The sequence below is a fragment of the Megalobrama amblycephala genome, linkage group LG11 (genome assembly GCF_018812025.1).
Source record: "Megalobrama amblycephala isolate DHTTF-2021 linkage group LG11, ASM1881202v1, whole genome shotgun sequence".
NCBI lineage: Eukaryota > Metazoa > Chordata > Actinopteri > Cypriniformes > Xenocyprididae > Megalobrama > Megalobrama amblycephala.
This window is the reverse complement of record NC_063054.1, coordinates 17,101,145-17,121,214: the sequence shown is the minus strand read 5'-3', so window position 1 is coordinate 17,121,214 and position 20,070 is coordinate 17,101,145. Positions and strand designations below refer to the sequence as shown.

Genomic DNA, 20,070 nt, shown 5'->3' with positions numbered 1-20,070 from the left:
CATATGTCAGGAAGTGTACAGATGGCCAAGAATTCTATTCACTATCGTCCTGTTTGTGGGTTCTCACACCATAATAATTCAGGTACACTTTTCTAGAATTCAGAATGGGACAAATATACATAGGAACACATTCCCATTTGTTCCAAGTGAAGCTTCTTGTCTTCTGACTAGAGAAACACAAGAAGAAGCAGCCATATGTCCACATGACTTAGCACTTAAAATGCAGAAGGGAGTGTCTGAGTCTTTCATCTTCCTCCATTATAATTGTGCTCTGTCTTCAGTGCCTAAAGCCCATCTCCCAATGCATCTTCAGCTTACCCCTTTTCACTCAATCCCTTGATATCCATCAGAAGTGTGCATTGTAGAGTGAGTGTATATGTGTATTGCTCTAGCAGTGAGGTACAAAGGCAGATCCATGTGTTGAAATGTGGCCCCGAGGATGGGCCACATTATGCTTGCCCACTTCACCAGCAGGGAACCAGGCTGGAGCTGGCTCATGGCCCTTTGTCTCCAAACAGATGGAAATACACTAGAGTAGAGAGAGTGAGAGAGAAGGAGAGAAGAGAAGAAAGGGAATACAGAAAAAAGAAGTCAGTCTGTTCTCATTACCTCGCATATTGAGAGCGACACACTCACAATACGTCAGTGTCGGATAAGCGTTGTCTTATTCAAGCTCATGCTCAGGCCATCTGTACACACAGCACGCATGCATTATCACATACAGCAGTCAACTCCCTGTAAGTAAAGTAACTCACAAGCTTTATTTTTATATCACTAAATCAAGTGGCAGTTTTAAAAGTATAATGTATTTCTATTAGCACATATATATATATATATATATATATATATATATACACACACCGTTCAAAAGTTTGGGATTTTTAATGTTTTTGAAAGAATGTTTTCTGTCCACTTATATATATATATATATATATATATATATATATATATATAAAATTGAAGGTGATGTCTCCCTTCAAACCGGTTACAGTCTTCAACCCCATCACACTATTCTCAACCTTGTCACATTAATATTTTTGGAAAAAATAAGGAAGACAATTAAAAATTAAAGCATTTCTTGCTGAACTGACATGTTAAGGACTAGCACAATAAAATTGTGGTTTTACTTGAACATCTAAATTGAACACTTTTTTTTTTTTTTTTTTTTTTTTACAACCATTAAAATACCACAGATACAAATACTACTAAACCAATCTGTTACCGGGTTGAGAATAAAAGGTGTTTAAATTTGAAGAATAAAAAAAACTGAAAATAATAAAAGGTCTTTAATGCCTGAGGTTGGAAAATATGATTTGTTGGAGGTTTGATATGTACCTAATGATGTGGAGTATTTAGAAATTAATTATATGTAGTTTGAAAAAAATATTGAAATAGTTGAATATTGAAATAATAGTTTAAATATCACCGAATCCCAGGAATTACCCATTTTCGCTATAGCTAAAGCTTATAAACAGCAGGGTTGCCAACTCTCACGCATCTGGCGTGACACTCACGCTTTCAGCATCAATCTCACGCTCTCACGCACACGCAAGAAATGTCACGCCAAAATCCATTTTTCTCCCCTCTCAATCCGTTACTTTCTGTTGATGACTAGACCACAGCGTATTAATGACAGGAGAGGAGTTTAAGGCCCACAGCTGTTACATCTCCCTACAACGTTCTCGCTGCAGTATTCTCTGATCGTTGATTGGCTGAAAACCTTGCACCTGATACGTCAGTTGCGTGTGAGAAGTTCAGAGAGAGTTCGGAGCATAGGTTCGGAGTCGGAGTCGGCATGTGTGAAAGTTTGGAAGAAAATCAAGGTAAGCAAATAATAAAATGGTGAGCCTTGTCACTACAGACGTAGCCTTGCCTAATCAGTCTGTGTGCCGAGACTAAGTACAGACTTCAACGTGCGTTATGATGTGGGCTAGCTAAATTGCTCAATAAAAATAGTCTCATGTAGGGTCCGAAATTAACACCCGCCAAGCCCCAAATGCGGGTAGATTTTCCGTTTGGCGAGCAAATCTCAAAAGGCTCTCCGCCACACTGGCGGGTTCATACCAAATATGACATTTTCAGCGCGCACGAGCAGAGAGAGAGAGAGAGCCCCGGCCGCGCGCGCGCACTCAGAGCGGCCAAAGCGTCAAGCTTCCCCGTACTTTTTGACAAGCGTCTTTGACAAAGCGGCCAGAGCTTCTTTGCAGCTCAAGTCGGCGGCGGTGTGTACGTACAGTTAACGCTCTATTTGTTGAAGGCGCTGAGGAAAAAGGATATGTGAAGCTCCTGCCACTGGAAGAAGCGGTCGCCGCCCTTTTGTGGCCGCGCACCCATCAAAGCCGCGCAGAACGTCTTCAGCACTCCCGGATCGTGCACACTCCGCCGCTGGCCAGGCTGCTTCTGCTTTACACACCATGACCGTTATTTTCTCGAGAAAATGAGTTTTCTCATAGCGTTTGCAACGCAATACTCGTTCCCTTATCTCTCAGGGAACGTAAGTAACCGAGTACGTTACGTTTTGTTATATAACAACCGATATGACAACTTTAGCACATTTATCAGATACATTCATTCAGTGTTTTCCATTAATAACCCTCTGCTGCCGCCACCGTTTCATAATGAACTGAAAATTCAAAACATACTAGCCTACGTTTGCCAACGAACTAAAATCGAAACTGTCATATGGCTTTGTGCCTTTATAAAACAGCAAAGGACAGTGATTAAGTATACAGTCTGTGCTGCTTGTTTTAAAGAGAAGTGAGCGCATTTGCGCACGCGATCAGCTGGTGATCAAAATAAAAGCTCAAGGATATATCTTTTAAAAAGAAATGAGTAGGCCTACAAAAGTATTGTAAAAAAAAAAAAAAAAATGTTTGAACCCTTTTTAATGTCCAGGTACAAGGCAATGCTGTTTCTTTGTTCAATTTGCACACTGTACATGGGTTGAAGCTCTTAATTTTGAGTTTCCAGAGTGCACCAGATTGATGCATTTAACCTTAAAATGTACAAAATTTTCTTCCGGGGGGACATGCCCCCGGACCCCCCTAGCGGAGGTACATCCAACAAAGTTTTACAAATTACAGTCTCAAATAATGTTCATTTTCTGAACAAGAATACGACAACAAAAGCTCCTTTCATGTCAGTAAAGCTATTAATAGAAAATTGAAATGTCTTTGGACAAATATAGATTTGGGCTAAGCCCCGAATGTTTACAATGTCTGGCTCCGCCCCTGTCAGGTAACAAAACTGACAAAAAATAAAATTAATTATTTCACCCCAATGATACTAAGTAAACATGGACTGACATTGATTTTTAAAATTAGGGTTACCAAACATTTTCTCCGCGCACACGCGTAAACTGAAATTTTTACAAAGTCTCACTCCAGCCAAAGTCCCAAAGTTGGCAACCCTGTAAACAGGGAGAGAGTCATCCATCTCTCGGACACCAAACTAAATGATCTCTTGGGCCCAAACAGGCCGCTGAATAGCGACCATCTGCACAATGACTTCTTTAAACTTGAAAGACGTGTGTGTTGTAGATAGCCTGGGCATTCTTTTAAAAACTGAAAAGGTGTCGTCCACACTTCCCTATACCATTTAATAAGGAAACGTTTCGGTAGCCTATAGCCCCTTTAAATTTCTCCAAAATAAATTTGGGTATTTTTTTAACAGAGAAGGCAACGTTTAGGTCCAGTAATCTGAAGGATTTAAAGAAACTTTGTGATGAGTCCTGACGAGATGGTTAAAACATTTTGATAATAGGCTACTTACGTAATATTTGTCACTTCAAGGATCTAACGACATAAAATGGTCAAACAGCCTATGTAGATCTTTCTGAAATTACATCGCCCTCTGTCGGTTAATTCTAGATGTTGCATATTCAAGCGCTATGCTCTAAACATAGACACGCACTACATGCATTTGTCCACAAGATTGTGATCTTTGCTTATAAAAGTGAGTGACATTTGCTGTTGACATTTGTTGTCTGTACTAACAAATTTATTAATGTTTGCGCATTGTCTTCAGAAAGAAAGAATCACAAAGCTGCAAATAAACGTGAATGGCAGTAACTACACTTCATTCCAGTTATCATACGTAATCACTGCTGTCTAAGATTTCAGAAGTTGGCCAGGGACTTGGCATGAATAATTAAACAGTTGTAATGCAACTGGTCTCACCATAATAAATAAATAAATAAATAAAAACAAAAAACAAAGTCAAAGGTCATGAACTCAGTATGACCCAAGTCCTTAATAATCAGTGTTATGCATTAAATTATATTATTATTATTATATTTAAAAAAAAAAAAAAAAAAAAAAAAATCACTGCTGAAATGAGAAGAAATAAATCTGCTAGCATCTGTTGACTAACTTTATAGAAATGTGACCACAAGCTTCAAGTGTACTATTATCATTAAAGGCATTATTTGTCACATTTGTCATGTTGATTTATATGGAATGCCAAGTCTGCCGAAATTAAAAATAAATAAATAAATACATAAATAAATAAATATACAAAGACATTTAAAAAAAACCCAAAATAAATAGATAAATAAATAAACAAATATACAAAGAAAAGCAAAAAAAAATTTATTTATACATTTATTTCCTTATTTATGTATATATTTATTTTTTTCTTTTATTTATTTACACATTTATTCATTTCGATTTCAATTTATTTCCACATTTGTTTATTTCCATATTTGTTCATTTCCACATTTATTCATTTCTACATTTCTTTATTTCTACATTTCTTTATTTTTACATTTATTTCTTTGTCCGTAGGGTAATGAGGAGGGTGTGGTTTACCTCAGACATAGCAATCGAGCTCAGAGTAGACGAGGGCGAAGCGTTGAGGCCACTGTCACAGATCCCTTGTCTCCCTGGACTACATTTCCCATGATCCTCCTGTTCTCCACACCTGCACTCACTTCCCTCGTCATCTCCCCATCTTCACGGATCACCTGCACCTGGACTCTATTATCAGCACTCCCTTTATATTGCACTCACTCCCTTCACTCCTCGTCCGTTCTCTGTTGTGTTAAGTGTTAGTTTGGTGTTCTCTGTCTATGTTTATTAAAGTACTTCTATTATTGTGGAAATCCGTATCTGCCTCGTCTCTGCACCAGCAACACGTAACAGCCTCAGTGATACCTTGAACAAATTAACAAATATGGAAATAAATAAATAAATAAAAATTGAAATGAATAAATGTATAAATAAATAAAAGTGAATAAATGTGGAAAAAATAAATATATACATAAATAAGGAAATAAATGTATAAATTATTATTATTTTTTTGTTTGTTTGTTTTTTTGCCTTTCTATGTATATTTATTCTTATATTTATTTATTTATTTTTGCTTTTTTACATTTCTTTGTATATTTATTTATGTATTTATTTATTTTTAATTTTGACAGACTTGGCATTCCATAAGGACTTATGCCCATATTCCACAGGTGAAAAATGTATACGGAACCAGAAATTCTTTCAGTCCTCTTAAAACTATGGTATCTGTAAGGATTGTAAAATGGCAGTAGAACAGACTAATCTTATCACAAAATTTATTTATAATCACAAAATTTATGTCCCAGAACAGTTTAGAGCACTCTGGGAATATGCAACCTTTCTAAGTTCAGAGGTCTTCAACCCTGCTCCTGAAGACCCTTATTTTAAACCTTCTTCAATGCAACTGCCTGTGATTTTTCCAGTGATCCTGGAGACCTTGATTAGCTGGTTCAGGTGTGTTTGATCAGGCTTGGAGCTGAACTCTGCAGTATAGCTGCATCCCAATTCAGAGGCTGCATCCTTTGAAGGCCACAAAGGTCGGAATGAGGCCACAAAGGTCGTTGTTAAATGGGACGGTCTAGCCCAGGGGTAGGCAAGTTTGGTCCTAGAGAGCCGCTGTCCTGCAGAGTTTAGCTCCAACCCTGAAAAAAAAAACCTTCAGCTGCTTATAGCCTTAGTGGCTGCGTCCGAAACCGCCTACTCAATGAGTAGGTACTTAATTTCAATAAGTACTTACTTAATGAGCGCTAAAAGAGTAGGTACTTAACAGCCAAATCTCGTTGAGTATGAATGAGATCCGAGAATAATCCGCCATGTTGACGTTATCATGTGACCTACGACGTTATCGCAAGCGCAACAACTGAAAAGAAATGAGTGACTAATGTGATTTATTTTTTGTTACAAAAACCCAAATTCGCGTGAATATATTGTTAATTTCTTTTTATATGCAAAAATGTCCATCCACAAGCAAAGGTGGCATAAATCTCATTTGTTTTCCTCTTTTTCTTGTTGAATTAGCTTAGTTTCATCCCTCAGGCTTATAAATTAAAAATAAATAACTTTTATGCATTATGATGTATTCAAAATATTTAATCTTGTCATCATGCTTTATGTCTGTGTATATAAACGCAAACTATGATGTATACAAACCCATATTTGTTTTGTTTTTTGTCATTATTATTGTTCATTGTTAAAGATACACTATGGTATTTTCCATGATCTTGTATGTAAATTGTAGATCCTGCAATAAAAATAAAGATATGAGCAACAGGTGCACCAACACCTCACAGCACCAGTAACTGAACCCTACCTAGAGCAGTTTTCCGCAGTGTTAACGATGTCTGAAGCCAAAGAAGACATCAGCAGCTGCTCGAAGATCTCGTCTTTGGAGAAGACTGGTTTTATACTCAAAGTAGTAAAAAGTACTTAAAATTAAGATTACACCAGAATGAACTGCTTTTCTAACACACCCCAACACTTACACACAATAATGATGATAAATGCTGACCAAAACTTAATTATATTACTTTTCATTTTACTTCTTTAATAAAACAAGCAAAATGTAATGTTTAGTTATATGACAGCTGTGCATGAACACACACTAGACAAATACAGCTGATGTGAATACATCTCCATTTACAGTCAATTCATGCATTAATTCATTGCTTATTAAAATATATACATTTACTGATAATAGCATAATTAATAAGTAAAGAATTAATAAAAGTAATAATGACAAATAAATGCATATACAAGTCAACAACACACAAAACAAAGCTTTATTCAAATGTATTGATCTAACAATCAGGTATTTACAGTCCTGTTGTCATCTCAACACAGCTGTGCCAATTCTGCAGCTTTATTCTGATCAAGCAGCTGATGAACACCTTCATCATCATGTTCCTCACTGCTGAAGATGATGATGATGATGATGGACCCCTGAACCCCTCAACCTTGGAGCAGGAGTGGGAGAAGATGTGCGGGACAATCTGCTGCTGCAAACATTCATGTGCTCTCCATCAGCAGATTAAAACATTTTACATTTAATTCATGTCAGCATTCTGTTTCTTGCATATTTCATTTCATATTTTTCAATTGCTAATTCTTGTCATGGCTTCATTAGTTTTGTGGTGTGGTGGTCTAAACCACTGAGCTGGTCAGCAGAAGGTTGCTGGTTCAATCTCTGCAGCGTCTCCTCCAGTGTGTCCTTGATCGAGTCACTTGGAAGGAGGAGTGATGGAGGATCTCGTCCATAACACTGAACCATTCCCAGGATCTGCTGTGGCTCTCCATCCTCAGTGCTCACACCAGTCTGAGGACATTCACATCCTACAATAATGCACAAATATAATACAAAAGCAGTCATTTTAACAACACAATGTCATTTGATTTCTGTATTAGAAATAACAAAATGATCTTACTTTATATTTTGTTACTTACTTTATATATATTTTTATTTTGTTTCAGGTTTTCCTCTTTTTTTATCTAACAAATACTGTCGTCAGCTTTTCTTGCAGGTCCTGCTCCACCAAAGCTCTGCAGCAAATGCACAGACATCAAGAATCAGAAAAGTGCTGTAATAAGTCTGTTTAAATTCCAATAATTAAAATAAACTAGACTTTAGATTTAAATAGACTTTGTATTCATTTCTGTAGTATCCTCACTCAAAGCCTTTGATGGCATCATTCCCCAGACATCAGACAAGATTCAAGTTTCCTCTGAGATTTATGTGCTCAAATCTACATTCACATGTTGATGATGTGTTAACTCACTTCTTATCCAATACAAATGTTCCTTAATTTATTAACAATACTAATGGACAAATAAAATAGATTAAACTTATGTGTAGTTACTGTAGATTTGTTTATTTACATTATTTTCATTCATGTAATGTAAAAGTGTTGACAACAGTGAATAGCACACACACATCACTCATAATACGTAATCCAGCACTCATAAGTCATAATATTTGAAGAAGATGTTCGTGTCAGATGTTAAATAAACATTTAGTAAGCATCTTTAAGATGTATATGGTTTAGAATATGTAAATCCACTTTGGAGAATTAAGGTGTGTTTATCCCGTTATCTATACATAATAAATCGTGTTTTTACTGCAAAATCACAACAATAGTGTCTAGCATCTTTACACATTCAGCAGTTTACTCTACAGTAGTTCAACAAATGTATTTTTGGTTTTCAATACTCACATTTGACAGCATCCGCGCCGCTTTTCTCCTCCGTGTTCGATTATGACGTATCCTCTCCCGTGGCCTGCTGGGATAGAAAAGTATCCAGCAAGGAATACTTCAGAATCTGGGCGGAAGCAGTAGGCCATCCGGGAACTCCTCGACTACTTTATGATTACTGAGGTTTCTGACATACTTAATTGCTCGCCTACTGCTTTCCCCTATTATATATTAGGTAAGTAGGCGGTTTCGGACGCACTTTAAGTAGGCGCACGTCCGAATCTCGCGAGAATTAGTACGTCACGCAGGTCATTTTCGCCTACTCTTTTTGCTTCAGACATACTTATTCGCTCGCCTACTGCTTTTCCCCTACTAAATAGTAGAGAAGTAGGCGGTTTCGGACGCAGCCAGTAATCCTGAAGAGCTTGATTAGCTTGTTCAGGTGTGTTTGATTAAGGTTGGAGCTAAACTCAGCAGGACAGTGGCTCTCTAGGACCGAACTTGCCTACCCCTGGTCTAGCCGGAGGATTGTTCTTGTTGTCATCTAGCAACACTGTGACAGCTGCTGTTAAAGAGTGGCAGTAACTTTTGTAGTGGATTTTTTTTTTTTTTTTAAGTTATATTAAACTGTCAGAAAACAAAACAGTTTTTTTTGTTATTATAATAATAAATGTTTTAAGAATTATACAATTATTATTAACTATAATAAATTATTATATTATTATTATCATAAATATTATGGTATAAGGATAATTAAGAAAGTTCATTTCTGAGGGGAAAATAAATAATGTCAAGGCCAATGTAAACTCTACACTGTAAAAAGAATTGTTGGTTTAACTTAAAGTTAAAAAAGATAAGGAGAAGGTGGCTAAGTGCAAAAAAATAAGGTTTTTTTTACAGCTTGATTATATAAATGTTTTGTTTTTTTATTGATGACAAGGACATTTTAAGATATGGAACTTGCAGGATGTAATAATGATACAAAACCCTCTTATATGCCAAAAGACCAAGGAAATTTATTTTTCATGTCATGACCCCTTTAATTTCAAACCCTGTTGTTTGGTATATTGTTTATTATTGGTGCTATACAGTGTATTATTTTTGTTCTGCATATTCCTTTCTTTTCTTTATTCTTAGTTACCTACAGTAGGTGGGATATTGCTTATTATTGGTGCTATACAGTGTATTATTTTTGTTCTGCATATTCTTTTCTTTATTCCTAGATACCTACAATAGGCATCAGGCTACTCACTGCAGAGCCATGGGTGGAGTATAACCTCCAGCTCCCCCTCTCTCGACCTACTGTGTGCCTGATGGGTGGAGCTGCATCCTCCAACTACACCCTAACCCTATCTCTCCACCCATTAAACAGGTTAAGCTCCACCCCTGAAGTCCAGAGAGGTAGAGCTGGAGGTCGTTTTGCTCTGCAGTGAGCACCCCCTAGTGCGTCATGTTCGTAATTGCACTTTCTTCTCACTTCTAAAGGAAGCACTGCCTCTCAGCAAATACCAATGTGTCGAACTGATTCTACCTCAAGAATGTCGGTCACTTTCAGTGTGGGACGTGTCCACGAATTAAATATAAAAGAAATTCGTTGTTCCATGCATCTCCATAGGAATTCAACGATTCGGTAAAGGTGAGTTGTTTTGTTTTTTCGACGTTGTCCAGCATGCTTTCTCGGTGATCACAATAAGCATTCTGCCGCCGTGAGTTTAGCTTGCTATAGAAGTGCTATGACACTTATGAATTCTCAATCTTGTATTGTTTCGATATCCTCTCCTTAACTGAATATTAAAGCTTTTCCCGTATTTCTTTATCAATCTTACTCTGTGTAGGTTAGCACATGATTTCCACCAGCTAAACAGCAGAACACAACTGCCCATGTAACGTTATGCTCCACACTGAAAATGACATGTTTTACTTGCAGCACGTTCCCACAATTACAGTTACAGTGAAACATAGTCGAAAATGCGCAGCTTTGAAGAAGACTTCTAGGTGCGACTTTACAGATTCTAAATTCGTCTCTTTGGGGCCAGTATTGTTACATAGTTAACATTTTAACTGGATACTTGGGCACATGGGAGAAACACAGCAATAGGTGTCGCTGACACGATTCTTACGTGACAATCTGAAAGTCGCTTCTTCCCTTCCAAACTTAATTCTCTCTTGTTTGGGAAGGGTTTCATTGTTTTACAGCGGACTTTCCTTGGTTTATGTCGGTTAGTCGAAGGGTATCTATAATAAATTCTATGGTTGGAGTAGTGCAAGACGCTTGAGGCCTTGAAAAGACCTGGGTTTTTCCTAAAGCGCCCTCCATTTGTTTAAGTTGCGGCAGGCTACAGGTAGAATTGAGAGACGGCAAGCAAACAGTTATGGGTTTCTCGTCATTTAAATAAAACACATGCTTGAGTTAAAGAATGTAAAAAAAAAAAAAAAAAAAAAAAAAAAAAATGTACATAAGTAAAAAGCTCATTTTGAAACATAACTGACTGAATCTCTCATCTTTGTCATCTTTCTCTGTGGCCATTTAAAACATTCCAGCAGTCATTTCCTGAAGTTTGGTGCTTTGAGCTTGTCATATAAAAACACTGTGGTAGTGCGTTTTGCTGGAAAACGTGCACAACCTTCGACCAAAGTTAAAACCAGGTTTTTCTAATCATCCTATTAATTATTTAACACTGCCAGTATAGCTTATACCTGTGCTTGAACCTCTGATGGCTAGAAATGTTATGATAATAATCTGTACAGTTTACACAGGATTACACAGGACTGTGAAAATGTCTGTTACCTACTGTCATGCAGCTACAATTTCAAAGCAATTTAATGATGGCTGCACCCTTTTGTGTTTGACAGACAGCAATGAGATGCCTCTTTAATGGCATGTTTAAATCTCATATGTTTGGACCCGGTTTCACAGACAAGGCTTAGGCTAGATTTAGCCACGATTAGGCCTTAGTTCAATAAGGACATTTAAGTAGCTTTTATAAACATGCCAAAAAAAAAATCTTGAGACAAAACAATGCAAGTTGCTTTCAGTTAAAACGGCTCAAAAATACATGGGGGATGGTTTTGAATATAAGCTGTGGTTTATGTCACACAGAGAAGTGGTGCTCAGCCTCAACACTGTAAAGAGATTGCTGATTACAGTATTTGGTAAAAAATTTACCCCAAAAATCACATTAACTCATGAACATTTGTCTTTATAATATTCTTTTTAATCGTTGACCATTTTCTTTTTAGAAGTACAAATTACAAATCTTGACCTAGAGGTCATGAAGAAGAAAAAAATAACCAAGATCACCAAAGTCCTTTTGTAGACCAAATGGACCAAAGACCATTTGTATCTGTAGCATTGTAAAACATACACAAACTGAAATGCAAAACGGGCCTTAAAAATATAAAATACAGTAAAAGAAAGTGTGTTGTTACATTTTAGTAATTTTGCCAGTCAAAGTTGACAAGCTCTCTGATAAGAAACACCTCAAGGGGTTCAGGCTGATTCTTTTCTTTGGAAAAAGGTGCGACTTTGGTGTGTGGTGTCATCAGAGTATGTTCTCGGAATAAACCTGCAAGCACAACAAAAATACATTATTTTTCAGACCGGTGTTTGCTCTCAAACTTGCTGTATGTACTTTTACATTAAAGGTGCCATAGAACGCAAAAGCTGTAATATAAGTCTGAATGTGTCTGTGAAGTTTCAGCTCAAAATACCCCATAGATTTTTTTTTAATTCATTTTTTTAACTGCCTATTTTGGGGCATCATTAAATATGTGCCGATTCAGGCTGTGGCCCCTTTAAATTCTCGTGCTCCCCGCCCCCAAGCTCGCGACTGCCTTAAACAGCATAAACAAAGTTCACACAGCTAATATAACCCTCAAAATGGATCTTTACAAAGTGTTCGTCATGCAGCATGTCTAATCGCGTAAGTACAGTGTTTATTTGGATGTTTACATTTGATTCTGAATGAGTTTGAGAGTATGCTCCGTGGCTAAAGCTAACATTACACACTGTTGGAGAGATTTATAAAGAATGAAGTTGTGTTTATGAATTATACAGACTAGGGATGTGTCACGATTTTCGAATATTCGATTAGTTGATTTAATTATAGAATATCGAATAGATTGTGCGATTGTCGTCTTAAAAAAATCCTCATGTTTTCAATGGTGACACGTTCATGTAACCAGAGGGTGGCGCGCGCGCTGCCAATAACGCACCTAAAAAGCTGTCAATCAACTCTTAGACAACAGCAGAACATAGACAAGCGTGGCATATAACAGTGACGTCATAATCAATGTTCACACGACACACGTGCCGTCATTCAAGCTGTTCACAATGATATAACGCGTTTAGGCAGCCTAAAATCAATATGGCTTGAGGTAGGCTTGCTGCGATAGTCGGTGTTGCCGGTGTTCAGGAACAACATCGGTATCATCACTTGTCACCGCTCCCGAATTCGCGATAATTTGAAAGTGAAAGTAAAATTCCCTCAGTCATTCATGGTGCGTGTCCACTATAAGGTGCCGGACTGGACAAAAGCGAGGCGAACGCCGCGAGCGAGCGACACTGATAGTCCACTGGCGAAGAGCGAGCGTTTTCAGTTTATTCATGTGGAAGCTCAACGTAGGAATTAATTGAAAGCACTCGCTCTGCTTCGCACTGTTATGAATGGCCGTGCGGATTTTACTTTCACTTATATTAAAGAACATATTAATATGTTTCAGCACATTACAATCATTATATGGCTTGAGTTAAGACAGCATATTCCCCAATGAATTAAACAGTTTATCAATATCATACAGATAGAAAGCGTGAATGGTCTCTCTCCCTCTCTCTGTTTGTGTGTGCGTGTGTGCAGGGGAGGGGTGCGATTTTCGAATAATAATCGAATAATTCCCAGCGATTTTCGAATATTATTTTTGCTTGAAATGCCCATCCCTAATACAGACTGCAAGTGTTTAATGAAAATAACGACGGCTCTTGTCTCCGTGAATACAGTAAGAAAAGATGGTAACTTTAACCACATTTAACAGTACATTAGCAACATGCTAACGAAACATTTAGAAAGACAATTTACAAATATCACTAAAAATATGGATCATGTCAGTTATTATTGCTCCATCTGCCATTTTTCACTATTGTTCTTGCTTGCTTACCGAGTCTGATGATTCAGCTGTGCACAGATCCAGACGTTAATACTGCCTGCCCTTGTCTAATGCCTTGAACATGAGCTGGCATATGCAAATATTGGGGGCGTACATATTAATGATCCCGACTGTTACGTAACAAATCAAATTTACATAAGAAGGAGGAAACAATGGTGTTTGAGACTCACTGTATGTCATTTCCATGTACTGAACTCTTGTTATTCAACTATGCCAAGGTATAGGGCTGGGCGATATATGCGTGTCACACGCATTTCGTCAGTAAAGCCGGTTCCCTGATTACCGCGAAATCGCATGCGATAGATCGCCCAGCCCTACCAAGGTAAATTACATTTTTCATTCTACGACACCTTTAATAAAAGCACTACTAAATCTGATTCTGAATGGACCTACAGGGATGGTACATAATTAGCTGATAACCTTTACATTTAAATAATTAAAGCTTCATTCTTTATAATGCATTCCTGTAGCTCAAAAAGTAGAGCAAGTTGCTAGAATGCTGAAATAATGGACTTGATTTCCAGCGAATGAATACAATAATAAAAATAAATAAAATAACCTAATAAAACTTAAATATAAAACTGTAAAGATGAGATAAGATCCATAGTGGAAAAAAATATATACTAGAATTGATTTGAAATTAGGGTTGTTCCGATTCCGATACTAGTATCGGAAATACCACCGATACCACAAAAATTTCTGGCATCGGTATCGGCGAGTATTTAAACTCACGTACCGATCCGATACCATTTTCTTAAACAATACCTAGTTGTGCCCGCTATCTTTGCTTAACGCAGCAAATCGGAAATCAATTCTTCTTCGCGGCTCAGAATGCAAACACAGGAAGTTGTGCTGTGTTGCCACAAGCAACCACTGTTTAGAGCAGCGGAGAAGTGAAAACGCGCTAGCAGTATGTCTGCTGTTTGGCAGTATTTCAGACCAGTAAAACGGCGACATGTCTCATATGCAATGCTGCAATTTCGAGGGGTGGCACAAGTATTGGCAACTTTAACACAAATAACTTAATAAAGCATTTGAAGACGCGTCACCCCGCGCAACACGATGGTTACATAATGCTGCGTTCACACCAGACGCGAATGAAGCGATAAGCGCGAGTGATTTACATGTTAAGTCAATGCAAAGACGCGAATTGACTTCCTGCGGCGCGATTCGCGTGAATGACGCGGTGCGAATTGAGCGATTCGGGCGTTTGACGCGCTTAAGATGGAGAAGGATGAGGCGTGCCAGCTTCATTCAAACAAAGAGAAAAGTTTTCAAAAGACAAATAAAGATAACCGACAAAATTGTCGGGTTTATTGTTCTGGATGACCAGCTGCTGTCAGTCGTCGAAAACGTGAGATTTTTATTTAACAAAATTGTTTCTGGACTTCAAGTTTTAAATAGATTATTTTCTTATATAATTATATTCTTAGATTTATTTGTTGCACTGTTTTTATAGTTATATTGTAAAACTAATATACCTTTTTCAGTTTACAGTGTTAGATTTGTGGCTGCATTTGAAGTTCTTTTTCACTTAAAATAAATAAATAATATAACTGACAAATGTATGTCAGATAATAAAAATACTCTAGTTCACTGTATGTTTTTGTTCTTGTTTTATTAAGGGATAAGTCTGAAGCACACCATAAATAATTCTATCAATTCATACAGGGCTAGTAGTGTGTGTATATATATATATACCCAGGTATCGGATCGGTACTCGGTATCGGCCGATACCCTGAGCTCAGGTATCGGAATCGGTATCGGGAATGGAAAAGGGGTATCGGAACATCTCTATTTGAAATACATTTATTTTGTGCTAAGTGTACTACAAAAACATTTACATATTTATGTGCTTAAAGGTGCCCTAGAATTAAAAATTGAATTTATCTTGGCATAGTTAAATAACAAGAGTTCAGTACATGGAAATGACATACAGTGAGTCTCAAACACCATTGTTTCCTCCTTTTTATATAAATCTCATTTGTTTAAAAGACCTCCAACGAACAGGTGAATCTCAACATAACACCGACTGTTACGTAACAGTCGGGGTGTACGCCCCCAATATTTGCATATGCCAGCTCATGTTCAAGCATTAGACAAGGGCAGGCAGTATTAACGTCTGGATGTGCACAGCTGAATCAGACTAGGTAAGCAAGCAAGGACAACAGCGAAAAATGGCAGATGGAGCAATAATAACCGACATGATCCATGATATCATGATATTTTTAGTGATATTTGTAAATTGACAATCTAAATGTTTCGTTAGCATGTTGCTAATTTACTGTTAAATGTGGTTAAAGTTACCATCGTTTCTTATTGTATTCACGGAGACAAAACTTTATTTTAATATTTTAAACACTTGCAGTCTGTATAATTCATAAACACAACTTCATTCTTTATAAATCTCTCCAACAGTGTGTAATGTTAGCTTTAGCCACGGAGCACTATCAAACTCATTCAGAATCAAATGTAAACATCCAAATAAATACCATACTTACGCGATTAGACATGCTGCATGACGAACGCTTTGTAAAGAACAATTTTGAGGGTTATATTAGCTGTGTGAACTTTGTTTATGCTGTTAAAGGCAAGAGCGAGCTCCGTGGGCGGGGAGTGTGAGCATTTAAAGGGGTCGCAGCCTAAATCGGCTCATATTTAATGATGCCTCAAAATAGGCAGTTAAAAAAATGAATAAAAAAAAATCTATGGGGTATTTTGAGCTGAAACTTCACAGACACATTCAGGGGACACCTTAGACTTATTATTTTACATCTTTGAAAGGTGCCGTAGAACGTCTTTTTAATTTATTTGTGTACTACAAAAACATTTACATATTTATGTGCTTAATAAAAATATCCTGCAATTGTTCTTTTGGTATATAAACTGGTATACTTAAAGTCTGCTAAATTGGAACAACTAATTTTGTACTTAATGCACTTTAATTGTGCAGAAGTAGTGCTGATGTTCAACTAAAGATATACTTAAGTATATTTGTGCTAAAGTGGAACTATTGCAAGTATACTTTAGGTACACTTTTAATATCTTGCATATCTTGCTCAGAGATCACACAATCCTTATTAATAGTGTTAAAACACATTTTAGGCGAAATATTAAGAAATGTGCATTGTACAATAAAGAAGTACTCCAAATAAAGTTTAATTATAATTTTATATCAGTAAGATATGTCAATAAATATGTTAATGGATTTGAAGTATACTATGTATGAAATAAATGTATTTTAAATAGATTTTGGTATAGGTTGTCTTTTTACTAGGGATATGATGTTGTAATAAGTACATTATGGTGTTTATAGTTAAAAAATCAAGAACACATACACTGATGGATGATTGTTTAAAAGCATTTTAACTCTTAACTCTGCTGCTTGGTTTAATTGCCAGGTACATTATATTATGTTTGCCTGCTTAACTAGCGCTATTCACCTTTTTAGATGTTATTAATGACTGCAATCCCAAGAATAGACTCTAAAATATACCTCCGACTTTGCAGACGACATTATCCAGACCACAAACTTGAAAATAAAACAAAAGATGGCTTAACTCAGTTTTCTTCAGTATTTCACGTTAGCTCACTGCTAACGTTGTTACATCTGCCTAACTAGCTAACTTGTGATAATGAGGCAGCAGAGCATACAAAAGTTATGTAGTAGTTTACTTAGGCTAATTTTGATGACGTTAACCTACCAGTTGATGGTATCACCATTATGACAGCAATGAAAAATCTCCAACACACACCTCCGAGCCCGATGTTGCAGTTGACATTATCCAGATCACAAACCTGAAAATAAATCAGAACATGTACTTGAAAATATTGTTTAAAAACCCCACTTAATCAGTGGTGTCGTCTATCTTACTTTTCAACTGTATTTAACGTTAGTTAGCTGCTGTTAACGTTAAGTTACCGACAACTCCGCCTGTGAAACTAACTTAAATTAAGCGGAACACACAAACGTTATGTTGGTTTTACTGAAGATTATTTTGGCCAAGATAGGTTAACTTAACTTACTCACTAGTTAGTTATCACCGTTATGACAGTGATCCGGCCGACAATCAGTCAGAAAAAAGGTACCAAAACCCTTCCGACGTGAAAAACGACATGATTAATCATGTTAGTTTGCTGTTATCATTATAAGTGAGAACATTTGGAAATGTTTGTTTTTACATAAAATATAAATAATACTAACCTTTTTGGTGAGTTACTGGTACATCTTTTATCCAATTACCACCACTTCCACCATACAAATTAAAAAAAAAGAAATCTCTCTTGCCATTGGTCAGTTTTTCACGGTCAAGTTCACTAGTGTAAATGGATTTACAGTAGAATTACAGTAGTGACCATATATTTACCATAATCCATTGCTGTTTACAGTTTTTACACTATCTTACTGATACTTATTACAGTAAAATACTGTTCAAATTACAGAAATCTGTTACAGTGAATACATAAACAACAGATTTGGGACTGATACCTCTAAGGTCATGCATGTGTTATAAAAAGCTTAATTGAAAATTAATGGTAATTGTTAATAGAGGTAGACCAATACATTAGTGTTACTGTTTAGTTAGCACCAATAATTGTTTTTTTGGAACTATCAGTATCACACGTTGCTATCTGTGTTTATAATAAACTCATTTAAGCCTTGCTAATTTTAAACATTGATGAGCAAGATGCGAAAGAGAACTCGCACACGCTGTGAGAAGATTTGTGTACGAGCTCATACGAAGCTTAAAACGGAGTTCTCTTTCAAGTCTTGCGCTTGAACGGACAAATTCACACACACATTATGCCAACAAGCCCATTTTGGCGAGTATCCTAGCAAACATAGTTGGACAGATTTGGAACTACTTAAGGTTGAGTAAATCCCTTTAAGCTGAAACCATTAGTTGGCCTACATCACCTTCCAGGTGGGTTGATCATATATCTTCACCAGGGTGACTCTTTGTGAGTCGTTACAAATGTCTTTCCCTCATTGGTAAGGGTTCCACACCGTTGGCTGAAGTTGGTCCTCCTCTGGGTTTTTTTCGGCCAATTCGACATGTTGAATCGGCGTCAAAGCTCATCGGTCATTCGGGCTGTCTGATCATTCTGATTGGCTGTTCAGCTACTGCCACCTGCTGGTACAGAAAGACATTTCTTCTTACGCAGGTGCAGAATGGATGTGCTACTTGGCCGTCGGGTGTCGAGCGTCGGTTTGGTGTGTCAGGGCAACTTTGGACCCAGATGCTGCTGACGTGAGCCAACTCCGCAGTCTGCTTTCGTCGCCACTAGCCGGGCTTAAGTTGAGAGGCTTGGACTCAGGTGTCACACACTCCAACCATTTTGCTGATTATTGCAACAAAAAATTCCCATGAAATCACAAACGCACCACCCACTGGTCCTTACTGGTGGAGAAGTGAAGCATTTACTTCTTTTACTACTTTACTGCATTTACTACTTAAGTATTTGTTTTAGTGACAACATGTATTAACTCTTCTCATCTGGCCGGTCATCCTTATTGGTGTGACCTGTGTAAGTTTCATGTGGGCTGCAAAAGGAAAAAAGTGTGGGGTGGACAGGGCAAGCTAATTTAATTAAAGGTTAAAGGTTTGTTTTTCTTTTCTTAGTTTGTGTTTTAATATAAATCATTAGCTTTGTTGTTATGTTAGTGTTGTTAATAATTTCCACACTGCTCTTTGATACAGTCACCAGCTGGTGTGCCCAGGTTGACCACTAGAGGGCACTCTTTTCCTGACCTTTGCCACTCAGCCAAAAACTTCCCATTCCCATAATTCTTTGACTCATCATCATTGCATTCAGCTGTGCATAATTACTGTGTTTGTGTCAGCCTATTTATGCCATGTTCTCTCTGTTCTTTCTCATCAAGGTTTTGTAGTTTTTACACTGCACATCTGAGCACTCTCTCTTGTCTCTTGGTTTTTGTGGAGTTTTTGATGTATTTAGATTACTTGCAGTTAGACTTACTTGCACTTAGACTTTACTTGTATTTAGACTACGATTCTGGATTTCCAAATAAATCTGCGCTTGGATCTAAATCAAGTCTCAGAGCAGATTCTGTGACAGAAAACCCAGTTGTTTCCCCAGCCACTAAGGAGTGGAGGACATGACGTGATAACTTGACTGCCCTACGGCAACAGGGAATGGAGGTTGGGTGGTCTAGCTTCGCTATTTTGGACTTTGTTGGTGGGGCTGGAGTATAATGATTCAGATCTTATAGAGATTTTTAATGAATGCTTGGACTACCCTTTGCCTTCTTGGGAGGTGAAGGAAGTTATGACTCTAGGTTTTTGGGCTTTATTGGCTAAATCCCAAATGGCACACTTCTAGGCACTTTTGGTCTTGTGGACTTAAAATGGCTGCCACGTGCACGTGTCTGTTAAGTCCACAAGACCGTAGGGTGTCCTATTCATCATTTT

General features: G+C 37.2%; 2 long non-coding RNA genes across 2 annotated transcripts; both read right to left on the bottom strand.

Moving 5' to 3' along the window:
• Positions 1-6,786: 6,786 nt before the first annotated feature.
• Positions 6,787-8,880, bottom strand: LOC125277842. The gene is made up of 3 exons (XR_007187004.1): positions 8,495-8,880; positions 7,728-7,823; positions 6,787-7,616 (listed from the first exon to the last, which is right to left on the bottom strand). It is a non-coding gene; the product is annotated as an uncharacterized LOC125277842 (long non-coding RNA).
• Positions 8,881-11,870: 2,990 nt separating this feature from the next.
• LOC125277841 lies at positions 11,871-17,435 on the bottom strand. The gene is made up of 2 exons (XR_007187003.1): positions 17,341-17,435; positions 11,871-12,039 (listed from the first exon to the last, which is right to left on the bottom strand). It is a non-coding gene; the product is annotated as an uncharacterized LOC125277841 (long non-coding RNA).
• Positions 17,436-20,070: the final 2,635 nt, after the last annotated feature.